General features: G+C 40.3%; 1 protein-coding gene across 2 annotated transcripts in view; it reads left to right on the forward strand.

Moving 5' to 3' along the window:
• Positions 1-19,149, forward strand: part of LOC124552230 (protein Lilipod) — a 370,834-nt gene extending 351,685 nt beyond the window's left edge. For both annotated transcript variants that reach the window (XM_047126502.1, XM_047126503.1), the window contains one exon: positions 18,203-19,149. The gene's annotated coding sequence lies outside the window, so the exon portion shown is untranslated. The remainder of the gene's footprint in view (positions 1-18,202) is intronic.
• Positions 19,150-19,471: the final 322 nt, after the last annotated feature.

Raw genomic sequence — 19,471 nt, forward strand, 5'->3', positions numbered from 1 at the left:
GAGGCAAGAAAGAAATGTAGTGGAGCGCCGTCTCGCTCAAAATGAAGCCTACACTGTCTGGCTGTATTTACAGCACGGAACGTCGCTGCAGCGTGCCCGCAAACAGAAAATCGGTAACAGTTTCCTGTGGAGAGGGGAAGAAAAAAAAATTAAAAAAATATTGTCTGCGAACTTTCGAAGAGGACACGGCACGAATGATGTTTCCAGACATACGGAATGTTGCTCTGCAGCTGCAAACTGACTTCTTAAAATAGCTGCTGAAAGTCATCGGAAGTCAGAATGAAGCCGATTGTCCAGAGTAATGCGTACGTGTGACACATCCAGGTTTTATGCAGTGTAATGCAGAAGTTTGTGTGGAATGCAGGAGGTAGTATACTGCTGTATCTGCAGCTCTCTGGGACTCCTGATGAACTATTCCTGCACACACTCCACCTTCTGTGCTGATGGTCCCAGCCAGCTCATTTTCTTTGTGCCACGTAAGCAGATAGTTTCACCAAATGTGTCGTACCACACTCGGACTGTTTTGTCTGTCGGCGCTTTTACCTGCTATTTGGTAAGAGAGTGTCTTCGAACCGTCACAGTTGACTCACATTTAGTGAATTCGAGGACACAAAAATCTTTGCTCCATTGTACACAGAGTTCTGACATGCCTGCCCCTCGTCGTGCACTCTGCGACGGCGCTGTATCTGTTACGAGGCGTGTCTGGAAAGTAAATATTGTTTTGGAAAATGCCTCATAAAAACGTGTCAAAACTAAAATTTATTTTTATAAGAAAGAGAATTTCTTAAACTATTTTTCTACATTATTGTCACCATTGTCCAAACATGTGTCATAGCAAGAAACTAACTTTGCTATTCGCTCTTTCTAGAAAGAGGTCGTCAGTGAAGACGGCCACTGCTGAACGCCATTTATTGTGTCATTTTCTGTTTGCCGAGTTCATTCCCAGAGGTGAAACTGACAGTGCGGTATAATACTCGGAGACATTGAGAAAATTTCGAAACGGAGGGCGTGAAATACTGTCGAGACACTGTGTCGCTTCGTGACGACGCTCGTCCCCATTCTGCCGGTGTCACTCAAAATCGTATTTGTCGATTCTATTGGGAGCACTTCGATCGCTCGTCGTACGACCCCGATCTCGCACCTTCTGACTACTACTCCTTCTCGAATTTGAAGCAAGATTTTGGAGGGAGGCACTTTTGACAGCACACAAACAATGGTGTTTAGCAGTGGCAGTGCCACCTTTCCGTGAAGAATGCATAGAAAAGTTGGTTTCCACTATGATTAATGTGTGAACAATGGTAGCAACTTTGTAGAAAAATAATTTAGAAATGCTCTTTCTGGTAAAAATAAAGTTTGATGTGAAAAAAAATTGTTTTTATGAGTTTTTTTACAAAATGCTATTTACTTTCTGGACATTCCTCCTGCAATACAAAACTTCTAGCAATGCTCTATCCACTGATACGTCTCTTCTTTTCTGTACGTCTAGTAGTTTTCCCACACTTGTGATCGGAACATACGGAGGTACTTGCAAATAACCGTGTAAATTGCCTAGTTGTTTGCTTGCAGCTGTGATAAATGATTCGCTCCCAACTGACTTTCAGTACGCAGTGAAGTGTGTGTTGTTCTGAAAGTTCCTGGCAGATTAAACCTGTGCACTGGACTGGGAGGACAGCAGAAGAGGGGTCCTGACAGATGTGAAACTGTGAGGAAGGGCCTCCAGGTGTGCCCGAATACCTCATTTAGTAAGATTAGTCCTTGTGAATGGGACTGTGTTCGAGTCTCGATCCCGTGCTCTCTTTTAGGCTGCCGGGAAGTGTTTGATGGAAATGTATAAAGACGAGTATGATACAGGTAGTAAAATATTTTTCTTAAAAATGTGTGGAGTATGGACCAGGTTCTAACTGGGGAGTACATTGCACCTCGGCAACATTACTCAAAACAGTTTATTATTGGCAAATGAATTTAACCATCCTTAAAGTAGCACTGCAGATTTGTTGTGTTCCATGAAGAATATTAAGCTTAGAAAGAAATTCGCTAATGTGTATATCCTGGTTTCAGCTGTATTAGATGTGTACATACTACCTATTAAACAATGGAAAATCGAGGCTGGAGCATAGGCGATAGTGTGAAAAGGATAGATTGGAAATCATTGTATAGAGGAGATTTGAGATGCAGAGAGGCACAACAAAAAGATTGCAATACATTTGAGCTTTTGATCGAAAGGCCTTCTTCCGAAGTGGAAAACGTGCACATGAGAGTGTGAGAGGAGAGTGGGCATGTTGTATAATTCCAATGAAGGCCTTTTTGGCTGAAAGCTTACTTGTGTGACAGTCTTTTTGTTGTGCCTCTCTGCGACTCAACATCTGCACTATATGGTGAGTGGCAATCTATCCTTTTCGTAATAATGTCGTGTTTTCCATGAATGGTGAACTTTTGGGCAGACCTTGAGGAGAGGTAGTGAAACAGCACAGGAAAAGAAAACTGTCAGTGTCTGCATTTTTATGGACGAGTGAAACATGTGGACGTAAAGCATTTACCACGAATTGCTGCACCAGCCTTTGTTAACACTATTCCTATTCCAAAATCTTGCACATGTCAGCTATTGATCTTTGCTTTTTCACAATTGCAGTAGAGGAGGAAGGTTAAAAGCAGGACATTAATTACTGATGAACAACATATACTGAAGAAAGGCTTTGGTTTTCGGTGACTGTGTACATTTATCATCACTTAACACTTCCGGACTGAGATGCTGTGGTCCATACATAAAACTCTCCCCCGACGTTGACTGCGGAAGGTACCCTCTGAGAACAATGGTCGAACTGCAACGAGAGCGCGAGTGAGCGCCGTATATATAAGCCGTCCAGAGGGCGTCGCTGTCAATAACGTGACGTTGGCTGTTCTGTGATCTCTGATACTGCTAACTTTCTCTTTTGAAATTAATCGATTGTCATGCTGTTGCTGCAATGTTGACAGCCATATCTTATCCAGCTTAATGCCTTCATCTTTACTATTAAAATTTTTGCAGTGTTTGGCAATCTCAATGGCCTCTCTGTACATTTGTGTATAATAATAAGACACCTTTGCTATGACGGTCGTCTCACTAAACTTTATTTCATGATCATCTTCCTGAAACACGTTCTGCTATGGCCGGAGGCGGCAGTTCCTTTTTTGTTCACCCAGACGGGTGTTGACACTTCTTTTTGTTGTGCCTATATAGACCTATCCACAACTGCATGGAATTTTATAGGCACCTGGTGTTGCTAGAGGATGTCGTTTATCTTTTGCAGATCTGAAACATTCTTTTATTTTCGTGGTGCGTCTGAAAACAGTTTCCACATCGTATTTGCTTAAAATATTTCCAATGTGATCAGTGACCTTACTAATAAATGGTGAGAACACTTTCCCCTCGGGTCGGTGTCGATCCTCGTCCGTCCCGGTTGTCAGTATGTACGGACCACACCATCTCAGCCCAGAAATGTTAAGTGGTGACATCACCTGCTTTGAAAGCCTTCATTCTATGATGTGTACATTTACATGGGCATTTCATATTTCAACAGCTATAACATGTCAGGTGTTTGCTCATCGCAGTGGTATATGAAACTATTAGAGACTTTCACAAATGCCCATATAGGGAAGGTAATGTCTGTAATGTATGATTTATGCAATGGAAAAAAGTGCTTAATAACTATCACTTTGAGGTTAGCCGATGACATTGTAATTCTGTCAGAGACAGCAAAGGACTTTGAAGAGCAGTTGAATGGAATGGACAGTGTCTTGAAAGGAGGATATAAGATGAACATCAACAAAAGCAAAACAAGGATAATGGAATGTAGTCGAATTAAGTCGGGTGATGCTGAGGGAATTAGATTAGGAAATTAGACACTTAAAGTAGTAAAGAAGTTTTGCTATTTGGGGAGCAAAATAACTGATGATGGTCGAAGTAGAGAGGATATAAAATGTAGGCTGGCAATGGCAAGGAAAGCGTTTCTGAAGAGGAGAAATTTGTTAACATTCAGTATTGATTTGAGTGTCAGGAAGTCATTTCTGAAAGTATTCGTATGGAGTGTAGCCATGCATGGGAGTGAAACATGGACGATAAATAGTTTGGACAAGAAGAGAATAGAAGCTTTCGAAATGTGGTGCTACAGAAGAATGCTGAAAATTAGATGGGTAGATCACATAACTAATGAGGAAGTATTGAATAGGATTGGGGAGAAGAGAAGTTTGTGGCACAACTTGACCAGAAGAAGGGATCGGTTGGTAGGACATGTTCTGAGGCATCAAGGGATCACCAATTTAGTATTGGAGGGCAGCGTGGAGGGTAAAAATCGTAGAGGGAGACCAAGAGATGAATACACTAAGCAGATTCAGAAGGATGTAGGTTGCAATAGGTACTGGGAGATGAAAAAGCTTGCACAGGATAGAGTAGCATGGAGAGCTGCATCAAACCAGTCTCAGGACTGAAGACCACAACAACAACAACAATCTATCACATTAGCTACTTGATACAGTCCACTGTAAAATTGGGCAAAGAGGAGACTGTGTAATCGAAGTCAAAATGGTTTTTATTTGTTTGTTTATTGTATTAAATGCTCCTTTGATAATTGTGAGACAGCTCTCAATATTATGAAAAGTATAGTTGCTGCTCACCATATAGTAGAGATGCTGAGTCACAGGTAGGGACGACAAAATGACTACGAGAAAGTAAGCTATAAGTCCACTTCAGAAATGGACACACACACACACACACACACACACACACACACACACACACATACACACGAGGGGGGGGGGGGGGCAGCAAGATGCAGTTGAGAGGCTAGACATAGGGCAGGCTAGGCTTTTGGCAGGGGGGGGGGGGGCATTAGCGGAAAAGGAAAGGAGTGAAATACTGTGGGTGCCTTGGTGGAATAGAGGGCTGGAATGGGAACAGGGACTGGGCTAGATGGGTAGGACAATGAGTAATGAAGGTTGAGGCCAGGAGGGCTACGGAAAATTGTATATTACAGGGAGAGTTCCCACCTGTGCAGTTCAGAAAAGCTGGAGTAGGTGGGAAGGCTATGGAGCAGTGACAGAAATTAAGAACATCATGTTGGGCTGCGTGTTTAGCAATGGGATGGTCCAGCTTTTACCCAGCCACAGTTTGTCAGTAGGCACTCGTGTGGACAAAAAGTTTGCCGGTTATCGTGCCCACGTATAATGTAGCACAGTGGTTACAGCTTTCCTTGTAGATTACGTGACTGGTTTCACAGGTAGCCCTGCCTTTGATGGGATAGGTGATGTTTTTGCCTCGACAGAGTATGTGGTGGTGGTGGTGGTGGTGGTGGTGGTGGTGGTGGTGTGCTGGTGGTGGTTGGAGGATGTATGGGACAGGTCTTGCATCTAGGATTATTAGAGGGATATGAGCCATGAGGCAAGAAGTTGAGAGCAGACGTTGTGAAGTGATGGACGAGTATATTGTGTAGATTCAGTGGATGGCGGAATACCAGTGTGGGAGGGGGAGGGGAGGATAGTGGGTAGAACATTCTTCATTTCGAGGCACGACGAGAGGTAGTCGAAACCCTTGCGGAGAGTACAATTCTCACGAGGGGAATGCACCTCTGTGGCCGGTGGGACTTTGGGAGATGGTGGGTGACCGGACAGGTAAGGTACGGAAGATCTGTTTTTGTACGTAGTTGGGAAGGTACGGCGGCCTCAGTAACCCCTTCAGGGGCTGCTCTTCACTACAGATGGGATGGCCGTGGGCGGCTAGGCTACAGGAGGGACTTCTCGGTACGGAACGGGTGACAGCTGTCGACGGCAGGCTTTGATCTCTTCACAGTGCAAAATCTGTGTTCACTTCATGTTATTAAAGATCTGAGGTACACGCGTAAATGCAAAGATGGTGATTCACAATGCTGTCTCCTAGGTTAGATCTTAGACACGAGTTAGTCTTGTTCATTTGCTTTGGACTGCTGTAACAGATTGACAAAATAATGGTCTAACAACTTCTAGCGTGTGCTTGATAATGGCATAAGAGCCAAAAGTGTAGATAGTTCAGTAGATAAATATAGTAATACACAGTCAAATAGTGATTTAATATTTTAAAAACTGTACTTTTTGTACAGCATTTTGTTCTGTGGATTTCTTGGATCTCACAAGCACCTATGACATCTATATTATTATATCGACGTATAATAGAGGGAAACATTCCACGTGGGAAAAATATATCTAAAACATATCATATATATATATGTCTGCTTGTGTCTGTGTATGTGCGGATGGATATGTGTGTGTGTGGGTGGGTGTATACCTGTCCCTTTTCCCCCCTAAGGTAAGTCTTTCTGCTCCCAGGATTGGAATGACTCCTTACCCTCTCCCTTAAAAACCACATCCTTTCGTCTTTCCCTCTCCTTCCCTCTTTCCTGATGAAGCAACCGTGGGTTGCGAAAGCTTGAATTTTGTGTGTGTGTGTGTGTTTGTGTTTGTTAGTGTCTCTATCAACATACCAACACTTTAGTTTGGTAGGTTACATCACCTTTGTTTTTATTATATAGACAGTACTACATTCTCTTCTGGCCACTCCATTACTCACAACTCACCTCAAATAACAAAATCATTTAATGTGAATAACAGCAGACTGCATAAACAAATGCCGTGCACGTTGAGGCGAGTGTGAAGTGATGTGAGGAGAATGCCAGCTTCCTCCTGTGGCTCGCAGAAAGACAGGTGTTGGCAGAACACGAGTGAGGAACTTACCGGAACACACCTGACTACCATCTACACTAGTGGAAGTGCTCTGTCGCTGATACTTGTTCATTGTATCGTGAACACACATTTTAGGCGTATAATGTTATATCTGTTCTTATTATTCAGTGATGCTTTTTATGCAGGTAATTTAAATCTATTCGAGAAAATTTATTAGTATTTTTGCAATAGATTTTAAAAAGTTTCTCAAAAGCAGGAATCTTACCTTTTTTTTTAAATGCTTAACATTGTATCTGGATCATCTCATTGACTTTTTGCATCATCACTGCATTATTTACAGAAAATTCCTGGATTCATTTTTTAAACATTGAAAAACTTCACGTGCTTCAGGATTTTTCAAAATAAACAGCATAATCAACTTTCTGTAAAACAATGGAAAATCCAGGATGTAATGTAACAGTATTATGGAAATGATAGTTGCTATTTGCCATATAGAGGAAATGCTGATATTGTAATTATGTAACTTTTCATAAATTTGTTCACTTTCCACTGTGGTACATCACATTCTACCACACAGTTCTGTAAAGCGTAGCAGTGTTACAACATTGCACAATTTGACAACACATTACTGCGTGCCGAGCTTGTAAGATACTCGGAATAATATCTCCCACCGAAAAGCTCTCAACACCGAGTAAAAGATAATACAATTAGAAGAAAGTACATTACAAAGATTTACACGAGCTAGTATAGGATAATTTTTGCTGCTTGTAGGATTTTTGTGTGCTAGTTATGTTAACTTGAAATTTTACAAAATTAAAGGTATGAAAAAAAAGATAATTGTTCTATACTGTATGTAGAAAAAGTATATAAAAACACACAAGAAAATACTAGTATTCATCTTTCTAGATGTGACAAGATCATTTGGATCACCAAACAGTGAGGTCATTACTCTCGCCGGATTAGATAAGGCCAGTGAAGGAAGTCGGCCGTGCACTTTCTGAGGAACTGTCCTGGCATTTGCCTGAAGAGATTTAGGGAAATCACAGAAAACCTAAATCGGGATGGGCAGATGTGGATTTGAATCGTCGTCTTCCTGAATAGGAGTCCAGTGTACTAACCACTGCACCACCCCACTTGGTTATAGTCATAGGCAGCTACGTATTTTTCTTTTGGGAAGTGCACAGTTTTATGTTTATAAACATTTAAAGCAAGTTGTCAACATTTGCACTACCACGGAATCTTATCGAGGTTTGACTGAATATTTGTACAGCTTCATCGAGATAGTAAGTCATCGTAGGTAGCTGCATCGTCGGCGAAAAGCCGTAGGTTACTATTAATATTGTCTGCGAGATCATTAATATAAGACATAAACAGCAAGGGACCGAACACACTATCCTGGATTACACCCAAAGTTACTTCTACAGGTGATGACTCTCCACCCAAGATAATATGCTCCATCCTCTGTACCGAGAAGTCCTCAATCCAGTCACAAATTTCACTCGATACCCCCTACGATCATAGTTTTGACAGTAAGCGTAGATGTGGTAATGAATCAAATCCTTTTAAGAAATCGAGAAATACTGTATCTACCTGATTGCCGGCTTTCAGGATGTCGTGTGAAAAAAGTGAGAGCTGGGTTTGACATGATGTGTGTCTCCAAACTCCATGCTGGTTGGCAGGGAGGTGGCAGTCATTATGTTCAAGTAATCTCATTACGTTTGAGCTCAGAATTTGTTCCAACATCGCACAACAAATGCAGTTTTAATGATTTCGGTTGTTGTTGTTGTTGTTGTTGTTGTTGTTGTTGTATTCAGTCCTGAGACTGGTTCGATGCAGTTCTCCATGCTACCCTATCCTGGGCAAGCTTCTTCATCTCCCAGTACTTACTGCAACCTACATCCATCTGAATCTGCTTAGTGTATTCATCTCTTGGTCTCTACGATTTTTACCCCCCATGCAGCCCTCCAATGCTAAATTGGTGATCCCTTGATGCCTCAGAACATGTCCTACTAACCGGTCCCTTCTTTTTGTCAAGTTGTGCCACAAATTCCTCATCTCCCCAATTCTATTCAATACCTCCTCATTAGTTATGTGATCTACCCATCTAATCTTCAGCATTCTTCTGTAGCACCACATTTCGAAAGCATCTATTCTCTTCTTGTCTAAACTATTTATCGTCCATGTTTCACTTCCATAGATGGCTACACTCCATACAAATACTTTCAGAAACGACTGTCTGACAATTAAATCTATACTCGATGTTAAGAAATTTCTCTTCTTCAGAAACACTTTCCTTGCCATTGCCAGTCTACATTTTATATCATCTCTACTTCGACCATCATCAGTTATTTTGCTCCCCAAATAGCAAAACTCCTTTACTACTTTAAGTGTCTCATTTCCTAATCTAATTCCCTCAGCATCACCCAACTTAATTCAACTACATTCCATTATCCTTGTTTCGCTTCTGTTTATGTTCATATTATATCCTCCTTTCAAGACACTGTCCATTCCATTCAACTGCTCTTCCAAGTCCTTTGCTGTCTCTGACAGAATTACAATGTCATCGGCGAACCTCAACGTTTGTATTTCTTCTCCATGGACTTTAATACCTACTCCGAATTTTTCTTTTGTTTCCTTTACTGCTTGCTCAATATACAGATTGAATAACATCAGGGACAGGCTACAACCCTGTCTCACTCCCTTCCCAACCGCTGCTTCCCTTTCATGCCCCTCAACCCTTATAACTGCCATCTGGTTTCTGTACAGATTGTAAATAGCTTTTCACTCCCTGTATTTTACCCCTGCCACCTTGCGAATTTGAAAGAGAGTATTACAGTCAACATTGTCAAACGCTTTCTCTAAGACTACAAATGCTAGAAATGTAGGTTTGCTTTTCCTTACTCTATTTTCTAAGATAAGTCGTACGGTCAGTATTGCCTTACGTGTTCCAACATTTCTGCGGAATCCAAACTGATCTTCGCCGAGGTCGGCTTGTACCAGTTTTTCCATTCGCCTGTAAAGAATTCGCGTTGGTATTTTGCAGCTGTGACTTGTTAAACTGATTGTTCGGTAATTTTCACATCTGTCAACACCTGCTTTCTTTGGGATTATAATTATTGTATTCTTCTTGAAGTCTGAGGGAATTTCGCCTGTCTCATAGATCTTGCTCACCAGATGGTAGAGTTTTGTCAGGACTGGCGGAAAAGGAAAGGAGTGAAATACTGTGGGTGCCTTGGTGGAATAGAGGGCTGGAATGGGAACAGGGACTGGGCTAGATGGGTAGGACAATGAGTAATGAAGGTTGAGGCCAGGAGGGCTACGGAAAATTGTATATTACAGGGAGAGTTCCCACCTGTGCAGTTCAGAAAAGCTGGAGTAGGTGGGAAGGCTATGGAGCAGTGACAGAAATTAAGAACATCATGTTGGGCTGCGTGTTTAGCAATGGGATGGTCCAGCTTTTACCCAGCCACAGTTTGTCAGTAGGCATTCGTGTGGACAAAAAGTTTGCCGGTTATCGTGCCCACGTATAATGTAGCACAGTGGTTACAGCTTTCCTTGTAGATTACGTGACTGGTTTCACAGGTAGCCCTGCCTTTGATGGGATAGGTGATGTTTTTGCCTCGACAGAGTATGTGGTGGTGGTGGTGGTGGTGCTGGTGGTGGTTGGAGGATGTATGGGACAGGTCTTGCATCTAGGATTATTAGAGGGATATGAGCCATGAGGCAAGAAGTTGAGAGCAGACGTTGTGAAGTGATGGACGAGTATATTGTGTAGATTCAGTGGATGGCAGAATACCAGTGTGGGAGGGGGAGGGGAGGATAGTGGGTAGAACATTCTTCATTTCGAGGCACGACGAGAGGTAGTCGAAACCCTTGCGGAGAGTACAATTCTCACGAGGGGAATGCACCTCTGTGGCCGGTGGGACTTTGGGAGATGGTGGGTGACCGGACAGGTAAGGTACGGAAGATCTGTTTTTGTACGTAGTTGGGAAGGTACGGCGGCCTCAGTAACCCCTTCAGGGGCTGCTCTTCACTACAGATGGGATGGCCGTGGGCGGCTAGGCTACAGGAGGGACTTCTCGGTACGGAACGGGTGACAGCTGTCGACGGCAGGCTTTGATCTCTTCACAGTGCAAAATCTGTGTTCACTTCATGTTATTAAAGATCTGAGGTACACGCGTAAATGCAAAGATGGTGATTCACAATGCTGTCTCCTAGGTTAGATCTTAGACACGAGTTAGTCTTGTTCATTTGCTTTGGACTGCTGTAACAGATTGACAAAATAATGGTCTAACAACTTCTAGCGTGTGCTTGATAATGGCATAAGAGCCAAAAGTGTAGATAGTTCAGTAGATAAATATAGTAATACACAGTCAAATAGTGATTTAATATTTTAAAAACTGTACTTTTTGTACAGCATTTTGTTCTGTGGATTTCTTGGATCTCACAAGCACCTATGACATCTATATTATTATATCGATGTATAATAGAGGGAAACATTCCACGTGGGAAAAATGTATCTAAAACATATCATATATATATGTCTGCTTGTGTCTGTGTATGTGCGGATGGATATGTGTGTGTGTGGGTGGGTGTATACCTGTCCCTTTTCCCCCCTAAGGTAAGTCTTTCTGCTCCCAGGATTGGAATGACTCCTTACCCTCTCCCTTAAAAACCACATCCTTTCGTCTTTCCCTCTCCTTCCCTCTTTCCTGATGAAGCAACCGTGGGTTGCGAAAGCTTGAATTTTGTGTGTGTGTTTGTGTTTGTTAGTGTCTCTATCAACATACCAACACTTTAGTTTGGTAGGTTACATCACCTTTGTTTTTATTATATAGACAGTACTACATTCTCTTCTGGCCACTCCATTACTCACAACTCACCTCAAATAACAAAATCATTTAATGCGAATAACAGCAGACTGCATAAACAAATGCCGTGCACGTTGAGGCGAGTGTGAAGTGATGTGAGGAGAATGCCAGCTTCCTCCTGTGGCTCGCAGAAAGACAGGTGTTGGCAGAACACGAGTGAGGAACTTACCGGAACACACCTGACTACCATCTACACTAGTGGAAGTGCTCTGTCGCTGATACTTGTTCATTGTATCGTGAACACACATTTTAGGCGTATAATGTTATATTTGTTCTTATTATTCAGTGATGCTTTTTATGCAGGTAATTTAAATCTATTCGAGAAAATTTATTAGTATTTTTGCAATAGATTTTAAAAAGTTTCTCAAAAGCAGGAATCTTACCTTTTTTTTTAAATGCTTAACATTGTATCTGGATCATCTCATTGACTTTTTGCATCATCACTGCATTATTTACAGAAAATTCCTGGATTCATTTTTTAAACATTGAAAAACTTCACGTGCTTCAGGATTTTTCAAAATAAACAGCATAATCAACTTTCTGTAAAACAATGGAAAATCCAGGATGTAATGTAACAGTATTATGGAAATGATAGTTGCTATTTGCCATATAGAGGAAATGCTGATATTGTAATTATGTAACTTTTCATAAATTTGTTCACTTTCCACTGTGGTACATCACATTCTACCACACAGTTCTGTAAAGCGTAGCAGTGTTACAACATTGCACAATTTGACAACACATTACTGCGTGCCGAGCTTGTAAGATACTCGGGATAATATCTCCCACCGAAAAGCTCTCGACACCGAGTAAAAGATAATACAATTAGAAGAAAGTACATTACAAAGATTTACACGAGCTAGTATAGGATAATTTTTGCTGCTTGTAGGATTTTTGTGTGCTAGTTATGTTAACTTGAAATTTTACAAAATTAAAGGTATGAAAAAAAAGATAATTGTTCTATACTGTATGTAGAAAAAGTATATAAAAACACACAAGAAAATACTAGTATTCATCTTTCTAGATGTGACAAGATCATTTGGATCACCAAACAGTGAGGTCATTACTCTCGCCGGATTAGATAAGGCCAGTGAAGGAAGTCGGCCGTGCACTTTCTGAGGAACTGTCCTGGCATTTGCCTGAAGAGATTTAGGGAAATCACAGAAAACCTAAATCGGGATGGGCAGATGTGGATTTGAATCGTCGTCTTCCTGAATAGGAGTCCAGTGTACTAACCACTGCACCACCCCACTTGGTTATAGTCATAGGCAGCTACGTATTTTTCTTTTGGGAAGTGCACAGTTTTATGTTTATAAACATTTAAAGCAAGTTGTCAACATTTGCACTACCACGGAATCTTATCGAGGTTTGACTGAATATTTGTACAGCTTCATCGAGATAGTAAGTCATCGTAGGTAGCTGCATCGTCGGCGAAAAGCCGTAGGTTACTATTAATATTGTCTGCGAGATCATTAATATAAGACATAAACAGCAAGGGACCGAACACACTATCCTGGATTACACCCAAAGTTACTTCTACAGGTGATGACTCTCCACCCAAGATAATATGCTCCATCCTCTGTACCGAGAAGTCCTCAATCCAGTCACAAATTTCACTCGATACCCCCTACGATCATAGTTTTGACAGTAAGCGTAGATGTGGTAATGAATCAAATCCTTTTAAGAAATCGAGAAATACTGTATCTACCTGATTGCCGGCTTTCAGGATGTCGTGTGAAAAAAGTGAGAGCTGGGTTTGACATGATGTGTGTCTCCAAACTCCATGCTGGTTGGCAGGGAGGTGGCAGTCATTATGTTCAAGTAATCTCATTACGTTTGAGCTCAGAATTTGTTCCAACATCGCACAACAAATGCAGTTTTAATGATTTCGGTTGTTGTTGTTGTTGTTGTTGTTGTTGTTGTTGTATTCAGTCCTGAGACTGGTTCGATGCAGTTCTCCATGCTACCCTATCCTGGGCAAGCTTCTTCATCTCCCAGTACTTACTGCAACCTACATCCATCTGAATCTGCTTAGTGTATTCATCTCTTGGTCTCTACGATTTTTACCCCCCATGCAGCCCTCCAATGCTAAATTGGTGATCCCTTGATGCCTCAGAACATGTCCTACTAACCGGTCCCTTCTTTTTGTCAAGTTGTGCCACAAATTCCTCATCTCCCCAATTCTATTCAATACCTCCTCATTAGTTATGTGATCTACCCATCTAATCTTCAGCATTCTTCTGTAGCACCACATTTCGAAAGCATCTATTCTCTTCTTGTCTAAACTATTTATCGTCCATGTTTCACTTCCATAGATGGCTACACTCCATACAAATACTTTCAGAAACGACTGTCTGACAATTAAATCTATACTCGATGTTAAGAAATTTCTCTTCTTCAGAAACACTTTCCTTGCCATTGCCAGTCTACATTTTATATCATCTCTACTTCGACCATCATCAGTTATTTTGCTCCCCAAATAGCAAAACTCCTTTACTACTTTAAGTGTCTCATTTCCTAATCTAATTTCCTCAGCATCACCCAACTTAATTCAACTACATTCCATTATCCTTGTTTCGCTTCTGTTTATGTTCATATTATATCCTCCTTTCAAGACACTGTCCATTCCATTCAACTGCTCTTCCAAGTCATTTGCTGTCTCTGACAGAATTACAATGTCATCGGCGAACCTCAACGTTTGTATTTCTTCTCCATGGACTTTAATACCTACTCCGAATTTTTCTTTTGTTTCCTTTACTGCTTGCTCAATATACAGATTGAATAACATCAGGGACAGGCTACAACCCTGTCTCACTCCCTTCCCAACCGCTGCTTCCCTTTCATGCCCCTCAACCCTTATAACTGCCATCTGGTTTCTGTACAGATTGTAAATAGCTTTTCACTCCCTGTATTTTACCCCTGCCACCTTGCGAATTTGAAAGAGAGTATTACAGTCAACATTGTCAAACGCTTTCTCTAAGACTACAAATGCTAGAAATGTAGGTTTGCTTTTCCTTACTCTATTTTCTAAGATAAGTCGTACGGTCAGTATTGCCTTACGTGTTCCAACATTTCTGCGGAATCCAAACTGATCTTCGCCGAGGTCGGCTTGTACCAGTTTTTCCATTCGCCTGTAAAGAATTCGCGTTGGTATTTTGCAGCTGTGACTTGTTAAACTGATTGTTCGGTAATTTTCACATCTGTCAACACCTGCTTTCTTTGGGATTATAATTATTGTATTCTTCTTGAAGTCTGAGGGAATTTCGCCTGTCTCATACATCTTGCTCACCAGATGGTAGAGTTTTGTCAGGACTGGCTCTCCCAAGGCTATCAGTAGTTCTAATGGAATGTTGTCTACCCCCGGGGCCTTGTTTCGACTCGGGTCTTTCAGTGCTCTGTCAAACTCATCACGCAGTATTGTATCTCCCATTTCATCTTCATCTACATCCTCTTCCATTTCCATAATATTGCCCTCAAGTACATCGCCCTTGTATAGACCCTCTATACACTCCTTCCACCTTTCTGCTTTCCTTTCTTGGCTTAGAACTGGGTTTCCATCTGAGCTCTTGATATTCATACAAGTGTTTCTCTTTTCTCCAAAGGCCTCTTTAATTTTCCTGTAGGCAGTATCTATCTTGCCCCTAGTGAGATAAGCCTCTACATCCTAACATTTGTCCTCTAGCCATCCCTACATCTCTTGGACGACCCTTTTTGAAAATGCGAATGATCTTCCGTAGTACGACCAGGAGTAAATGGTATAGGTAGACGGTGAAAAAGTCCAGTCATGATGCCCGGTGCTGCCTATTTAGTATTTAATATTATGAAAGATCGTAAAGTTATATGTCAAACTGCACAATAGAAATGAGAAATATTTTCGCAAATAGTTTAACATTTGCAGTTTAGGTTTCCATAGTTACCTGTTATCAATGTTAATTAGTTCTGCAATGAATGATAAAATAATTTATCAGTATATTAACAGTTATGATCTGAAGATGGTGCTCACAGTATTATGATAGGTCTGTGGCATGCTCCTTTCTTATATTCTTAAGTGTTGTAGTTATGTTAATGGGAAAACACCTCTCTCTGCATTGTCGGAATCAGATTTAAATATGTCTTCTTGAGCAGTGCTCGAACTTTCACTGCTCCCTCACAGATGTGTAATTAAATTTTCTATGCATTCTTCCACAACGCTTTCATTTTTGGCTGCGTCTCTGATGAAACTTCCAGTACTGTTCACGATTTTTGTCCACGTCTTGCTTGCCATTTGATTGATAGCTGCTACAAGAAAAGTTTCAGTTTCAGAGATGGTGAATTTTGTATTGTTTCCAGCAACGTAATTTTTTACTTATGTCTGTATCCCTTCAATGGCATTGAAACGACAGTGATGTGGAGGAAGCCAGTTTCATGCTCGTGCCTTTTAGCAATTTCATCAATTACATATGTTGGAAATTGTGGTTTCTGTTATGCCACAGTTTTGAGTAATTCCTCGTTCTTCAAAGTTTCTCTGAAATCCACTTTTCATCGTTTCAGCCACCGAATGACACGTCGTTTTTTTTATTGCCAAAGTTGGTGTCTTATCGTGAACAATGGAACGATAAAGGACACGGTCTGTGATGGTCAGATTTATGTAACTGGCTCTGATCCAGATAATATCATTCTTGTTAAACCCACCTAGTTTCTGTATTCACTTGAAGTAATGAGTGCTATTGGGCAGAGGTTCTCACGATGATACTATATGAATAGATTTACAGAATGGTTTTGATACCATTCCTCACAAGCGGCTTCTAATCAGATTCTATGTAAAGAGCATCGTCCCAGTTCTGTGACTGGGTTAGTGATTTCCTGTTTGAAAGATCATAGTTTGTGTAGGGAAGTCATTGACTAAAGAGAATTAAAAAATGGAATATCCAGGATGGAATAATGAGATTATTATGAAAAGGATTGATTGCTACTCACCATATACCAGAGGGGTTGAGTCATAGATAGGCAGAACAAAGAGACTCAAACAAATAAGCTTTTGGCCAAAAAGGCCTTCATTGTATAGAAACATATTTTCAAAAAACTTTTCGTCCCCACCACCCCCATTTCACTGCTGTAGAGGTGGAACTTTAAAAAATATTCCTGTCTGGCCTCAGCAGCCAGAGACTGAGGTGTGTGTTCGCTCGAGAGGGAGAGGGAGAGAGTGCGTGCGGTCTAATCCCTGTGGAGGTTTTTCGGCTGACAGCTTACTTGTTTGACAATATTTTTGTTACCCCAACTGGCGACTCAACATCTCCACTATATCGTGAGTAGCAATCTGGACTTTTCATTATACTGAATAAAACAGAAATGATGTCCAGTGTCCCCAAGGAAGTGTTATAGTTCATTTGCTGTTCCTAATCTATATGAATGATTTAAGAGACTGTAGGTGCAGCCATCTTACTTTGTTTGCAGATGATGCTCTCTCTTATTACCTGTTAAAGTCATAAGAAGATCAAGACGAATTGCAAAATAATTTTGGGCAAGATACACCTATCTGCATGCACAGATGCATGTTGTGAAAATTGTCAGTTGACCATAAATAATAAAAAGTGAAATCCTGCACACTAGTACCAAAAGGAATCCATTAAATTTTGGTTAGAGGATAAACGACACAATTCAACTAAATACCTAGGGTTTACAATTATGAATAACTTAAACTGAGATGATCACATAGGCAATATTGTGGTAAGGTGAACAAAAAATTTCATGTTATTGACATAACTCTTAGAAAGTTCAACAAATGTACTAAGGAGACTGCCTACACTACTAAAACTGTCCATCCTACTCTGTGGTATAACTGCACAGTACGTGGTCCTTTCTGGATGGGATTGACAGAGGTCGCAATAAAAGTTCATAGTGTACAGCTCTCCATGTATTATCACGAAACAGTTGGGATAGTGTCACGGATACGGTACACGAGTAGGGGTGGCAGTCATTAGAACAAAAAGCATTTACATTGAAGTGTGCGAGGTTTGACGAAATTTCAGTCACCAGCTTTCACCCTCATATGTGAAAATATTTTTTTAAGTGCCGCCTACATAGGGAGCGATGACTGTCATAATAAAATTGGAGCTAGAATCAAAAGATTTAGGTGTTTGTTTTTCACATGTGCAATTTGAAAGAGAAACGGTTGAAAAATAGTCTGAAAGTGTTTCTGTGAATCCTCTGCCAAATACTTAAATGTGAATAACTGAGTTATCATGTAGATATAGATGTCATCTTATGTTGGAGTCAATAGGAATGATGTGTGTGTTTACAGTGTATTTGTGATGCTGGCAGCCTGTCTTTGTAGCTGAACTTAGATTGTGGGGCATCTTTAAATTGAATAGTGTTGGCAATGAACTCACAATATTCTCTGGTTGTCTGAACAACTAAAAACAAATATAATTACTCTTCATCTTTTTTAGTCATTTCCTTCTAAAAACTGCCACTTAATCATCTACATTTTACTATGTAAACTTTACATCTAATCGCTGTAAAATTTATATTTTAGCTTTCGTGATTGCTTTTGTTGTATTACACATTAATGAATTTTTACTGCATTGTTAACAATTTAAAATTATTGTTGTGCTGGAGTATAGGTGCGAATTAGGATGTGTAAAGTTTTGTCTCTTCTTTTTCAGGTTGGAGTGTGTTATGCATCACTGGGAACAGAATTAAAAGTGCCAATGTATATAGCCCAAGCAAAGTAACAAGGAAGAAAATTGAGAGCTTTTTTGCACTTAAAACTGGAATCTGTTCATGTTGAGGACTGTTTTATAGGGTTATTTTCCTGGTGGACGTATGCAAGAGAGTTAGGTGAATTATGCAATTCTTTGTGGAGACTGCATTTCTATCCTCAAAATCATAAAAATTGCTCTATTTGTGAGTTCAAATTTTGAAGAGAGAGAGAGAGAGAGAGAGAGTGTGTGTGTGTGTGTGTGTGTGTGTGTGTGTGTGTGTGAGAGTGTGAAGCATTTTGATATTAGAAATGTTTGGCCTCTGGTGATTATGAGACATTTTGAATGTACATGTAGAAGTAAATCCCAAGTAGCAACAAAGCTCACAAAGTCTTGCAGAGAATTTTTGAAACTGTCCATAAAATGGGAAAATTTTTGTTGCCCAAGCACAATGAAAACTTCTTGCATTTTATTGTGAAGCAAAGGAAAGATGTTAAACATTTGATATTGTTTTTCTGTAAGTGCACCCACTTTAGTGATGTTATGGAGCTGTATATTGAAACATCTTTTTATGTACTGAAATCGTTCCTCAATTATTTAAATATGTGTGGAAGAATGAGTATGTGTGAGGATTGTTTGTACTAAGTTATTTGAGCCTTCAGGGCAGATTTTATTTATTTTTTATTGATATATATATATATACACATCTATATAAATGATATGTATTATACTACAGGGAACTTTTAACTTAAGACTGATTAAGCAATTGCAGTATGAAAGTGGCATTCTGTTCTTAAATGTCATTTTTCATGTTTTAGTAACTGTTTAGCAGGTATTTTTCCTGTATACTTGGCTGATCTGTAACTTGAAAGGCCACAAAAGCATTAATTACGTAATAAATGAAGAAAGAGGAACTTTTTGTGTGTGTACTTGCATTTATATAATTTTGTGATATGTGTGTAAATGTAACAAGCAATGAGATGATGTCGATTATAAGGTAGAAAGAAGTCTACCTCCAGAGTTTACTTGTTGAAGTTTGAAAGTAAAACTTTCCTGGAAATAAAGTTGGCTGTGAAAGCATGAGTTAACAGTTCCTTCTCTATGCTGCCACAGCTCTTTCACAACTTCTTGACACATTAAAATGTGTACCAGATACTGTCTGCAAAAGGTAAGAGCCCAGGTTCCAGTATGCCCGACACACAAACGTAACCTGCCAGGAAGGAGAGCACGTAC

This window comes from Schistocerca americana, chromosome 10 (assembly GCF_021461395.2).
Source record: "Schistocerca americana isolate TAMUIC-IGC-003095 chromosome 10, iqSchAmer2.1, whole genome shotgun sequence".
Classification (NCBI taxonomy): domain Eukaryota; kingdom Metazoa; phylum Arthropoda; class Insecta; order Orthoptera; family Acrididae; genus Schistocerca; species Schistocerca americana.